The sequence below is a fragment of the Saimiri boliviensis genome, chromosome 5 (genome assembly GCF_048565385.1).
Source record: "Saimiri boliviensis isolate mSaiBol1 chromosome 5, mSaiBol1.pri, whole genome shotgun sequence".
NCBI classification, from domain to species: Eukaryota; Metazoa; Chordata; class Mammalia; order Primates; family Cebidae; genus Saimiri; species Saimiri boliviensis.
The window spans coordinates 100690920-100695615 of NC_133453.1; the positions used below are offsets into that span (position 1 = coordinate 100690920).

At 40.6% G+C, this 4696-nt stretch overlaps 1 long non-coding RNA gene across 1 annotated transcript in view; it reads left to right on the top strand.

Moving 5' to 3' along the window:
- LOC141584616 (uncharacterized) overlaps positions 1 to 1162 on the top strand; it is a 572621-nt gene extending 571459 nt beyond the window's left edge. The window contains exon 10 of the long non-coding RNA XR_012517775.1: positions 1106 to 1162. This is a non-coding gene — a long non-coding RNA (uncharacterized LOC141584616). The remainder of the gene's footprint in view (positions 1 to 1105) is intronic.
- The last annotated feature ends 3534 nt before the right edge of the window (positions 1163 to 4696 follow it).

Consider the following 4696-nt stretch of genomic DNA (forward strand, 5'->3'; position numbering starts at 1 on the left):
TTCTGGAGTTCTAGAGCCTAGGAAGTCCAGGGTCAGGGTGTCAGCACACTCTGTGACTGGTGAAGACCTGATTCCTGGTTTGCAGACAGCTGCCTTCTTGTATCCTCAGGTGGTGGAGAGAGAGAGAGAGAGACAGAGAGAGAGAGAGAGAGAGAGATTTTCTTATAAGGGCAGGAATCCCATCCATGAGGCCTCCACACTCATGACCTAATCACTTTTCCAAGACCCCACCTCCAAATATTATCACTTTGGGGGTTAGGCTTCAATATATGAATTTTGGGGGGACACAGACATTCTGTTCACAGCAATAGTGAGCACTGTTGACACCACACGTAGTTACCTTGCATCCCTTTTGCTCTTTCTGTAAGCCTCTTCTAGCTGCTTCGTGCTTTGCTTCTAAAGGCCTGCAACTGGGACTGTCTTTGAGGATCTCTTCAGGGAGTGGGAGAATGGGGAGTTTAAACCCTCTGAGCAGTTCTTAGGCAATGACTCATTGGTCCAAGTGTCTGAAAGTCTGATCCCTGGCCTCAAGTTGGATGAGGCTGAGGCTGGACTTTGACAAAATCACATACTTTCTTCGCTTCTCTCTCTCTCTTCCATAGCTTTCTTTCCCCTCTCCTTCTCTGTCTTCCTTTGAGATCACCTTCTCAATAAATTACCCCCATATGACTCCTCATCTCAGGGGCTTCTTGAGAAGAACATGACACAAGACAATATATACACAAAGAACTTCACAATAAAATTTTTAAAATTATTCTTTTTTTTTTTTTTTTTGTAGAGATGGGATCTCATTATGTTACCCAGGCTTGTCTCAAACTCTTGGGCTAAAGCAATCCTCCCACCTCTGCCTCTCAAAATGCTGGGATTACAAGCATAAGCCACTGCATCCTGCCAAAATAAGATAACTTTTGTAACCAAAATATAGGCAGAGCCCTTCATGGCACAGACTCTGCACAGATTTCATCTCAAACCAACAGCAATCCAATATTCTTTAGTTACCCCTCAGAAATATTCAAGTAAGTCTGGAGAGAGATGGCTGTTATGAGACAAGGAACATAAATTAATGCAAGTAGATTTATGACAATGATCCCATTTCTACTCACAGGTTACTGAGGCCCAAAGAAGTGAGAACTGCAAATTGAGTATATGACATGGGACCAGCCCAACAGGTGAAAGAAGTTGGAAATCTGTTTTATGTTTGAATTTGGAATGCAATAGCAGAAATCTGTTTTATGTATAAATTTGGAACACAGTGCCATGAAGTATATCCTTTACAGGTTTTATGCAAAGCCTGAAATATAATTATAGAAATTTATTGAATTTCAGATGCAGTTTCGTCTAGGAGAACCGAGGCAATGGAGCATGGGGAAGACAGATCTGCAAAGAGCCAATGATGGCAGAAAGACTTCTGGAACCTGGAAAAGATAAACTAAAGTGTTACAAGTGATTAACTTAGGAAGGTAAGAAATGGAGATAAATTTGTTTTTGATTTACTGTAATTTTATTTATTCTCCAAATTTTCCATAACATATATTAGTTTTATAATGTAAAAAGTAAATTAAATTTTGGTTACTGCAAAACTTTATACTTATAATACTGTACCCTTAAAACAAAAGGTCCAATTTTAGGGAATTTAGTGACTGTGAACATTCATGCCAGGGAACATCGTGCAGTCATTAAAAACAGTGTCTATGAAGTGTTTTGTGTGACATTGAAAAACCTCATAAGATATCAAATAACAAAGTCAGGGTTTGTGCTATTTGATAGTACTATTTGATATACTTAAAACTTATGTACTATTTGATAAACACTATATCAAAATGTATGAAAAATACAAAAGTGAATTATTGCATTGTCATTTAATTTTCACTAGATTGTGAGATTACAAATTTTTCTTGTCATTTGTATCTTATGTGCGTTCTGTACTGAATTTTTACCATCAGGCAAAAGTAAACTTAGTACAATTTGAAGGCAAACATTTAGATACTCTTAGGTCTGAAATGCTAACATCCCGAAGTCATACTTCTTAGCAGGCCTAGGAATAATTAGTTCTATCTAAAACATTAGAACTAATTTATGCTTTTAAATAGATGACATTTTTCTCTGCTTCACTTCTCCATTTTCCTTCAAGCATCTATCTTCCTTTGAATGCCTGCCACTTCTTTGTCTTAGGAAAGCTTAAATATATTTCCAGCAGTTTTCTTCACATTCACATGAAAAATACACATCTGCTGCCATTGCTGCTACTGTGTGTGTGTGTGTGTGTGTGTGTGTGTGTGTGTGTTTCTTTTTTCATCTCTTATCTCACTGAGAGTATGCTAGCATTTTTCTGATGATTTATGAAAAAGTAAATATAGTTTTCCAAGGCTATTCACCCCATGTAAATTTCTAATGATCCCAAAAGTGAGGGTGTGTTTGACAATGATGCCTTGGTAAAAAGCCAGCTGCTCTTTTCATTTGAGCAATAGTTTGATATTATTCAACTCACTAAGTGAGCTTGTTTGTTTCAACAGCTGTTGACTTCATCTCCCTCTCAATGAATAAAAAGAAAAAAGATAAAAAGAAAAGCTTCCCTCCATATCCCCTGCCTGGCTACCTTTCAGCAGGGCTCTTTACTAGGTAGCAGACATATTATCCATTATTAGAATCAGGGACATTTGAAGCCGGGAAGAATTTAATAGATTATAATTGCCAAGCACCCTCTTTGAGAAGTCGTTTTACATTGCATACATTATGGTGTCATTAACCACTTTTTGCCAGACAAGAACATTGAGACTCAAATCCATTGAGTAGCTCGCCTATAGTTACGAATCTTATAAAGTGAGGACTTTAACATATCCCTCTTTCCTCTCAAAGATGGAACTGTAAGTTCTAATAAACATATTGGACTTACGGCCTAATAAAGGATATAAGCCATAAAATTAATCTCTTGTTAGTCTTCTCTGCTTACATTTGTACACTTGTCTGCAATCTTCAAGCAAGAGAGTTCTCTGCCCTCTAGAAAGAAGATGTGGGCCCTTCCTCACACCCAGAGGATGCAGGGACACCTGCAAGTTCACATTTGTCAATGGCATCTATTCACATTTTCTGATTCCAAGTCTCAAGATGCCATTACTTCCTTAGCAACGTCCTGGCTGTGGCATGGAAGACTGCTGAGGACATAAACGGGGCTTCCCTTAAGGCCCACTTTTATTATAGTTGGCCCTGGCTTGGTCTTCAGCATGGTCTCCCTGGGCTGTAGAAAAAGAGGGTTTGTTTAAGAGCTGCCAAGGGGCTTTCTGACTTTCTCACTTTGCCTTATGCTGTCCAACTGGAGTCTGTCCTTTTCTCCTTTCCATTTATCGTGGAACCCATCCACAACCTTTATAATGACCATTTACCTTGTACCTTCAAAAGCCAAATGAAACTGCATGATCTAGTACACCCCTCCTGTCAGAATCCCGTCTGTATTAGTTTCCTAGAGCTTCTATACTAAAATACAATAAATTGGGTGGCATAGAACACTAGGAATTTTTTGCCCCGCAGTTCTGGAGATGAGAAGTCCAAAATCAAGGTGTTGGCAGGTTGGTTCTGATGACCGTAGGGAAGAATCTGTTCCATGACCTCCCTCTTGGCCTCAATTGTTCTTGTAGATGCCCTGTGTCTTCACACCATCTTTCCTCTAAGCATGTCTGTCTCTGTGTTCAAACTTCACTCTTTTGTAAGGGCAACAGTGATACTAAATTAGGGCCCACTCTAGTGATCTCATTTTAATTTGATCACCTGCAGATATCTTATTTCCAAGTAATATCACATTCACAGGTACTGGAGTGAACTTCAACATATTTTGGGGTTACATAATTCAACCTATAACATTATCTTAGTTCGCTCCAGGTGAACGTTTTAGAAATTGCAATGCTCTAGCGTGTCAGGGGACCTCTGGGCTCCATACACCCCCTGTGATGGGGAATTTCTTGCCAGTTAGCCGTTGGCAACTCTAGAATCCCATCCTCAGAATCTGCCTCCAAAAATCACCTCTGCACGCCTGACCAAATATCCAAGGCTGGACTTCCAGAAGCCAACTCTGAGACACAGATCATGAACAAGGTATTTATTAAGGGCCAGGAGAAAAATTTAAGAGAAAAGGAAATGAAGAACAGAGAAAGGCACAATTTTAGCCAACTCCCTGACCTTAGCCTGATCTTTTGGGGAGGTCTAGATCATAAATTATGTCAGAATTTGCCCCACTTTGAGGAAAGGGAGTCGGGCTTTCAGAATCTTGCACAGTCGTTGGCTACTGGCTTCCCAAAACAGATCTAAGCTACCAGGCATCCCAGGGTCTCTCTGGGAGGGTTGGACTGGCCCAAGGTCAGCGTCTGAAGAAGGCCGCAGGGGCAGGCCATCTGGAAAAAGCACAGAGAAGCTGCAGGATGCATGAAAGTCGCTGGTAAAGTGGATAGGAAGGGATCGGGGGAGAGCATGGACAGAGTTCACTACCCGAAGCAATACACTTTTGCCCACTTGTGCTGACAGTCACTGAGCTTCAACACAGGAATGTTTTAGATAAAACAATATTACTCTGGAACATTGTGGGAAGACCACGAATGCCTTGAGACAGGACTCAGCATGTCCTGGAAGCAGGGTGTCATTGTGTGGGAGGAAAGTGCCCAGCAGAGGTATTTCTTGGATGAGTGGCCCCTGCAGTGGATGACTGGCT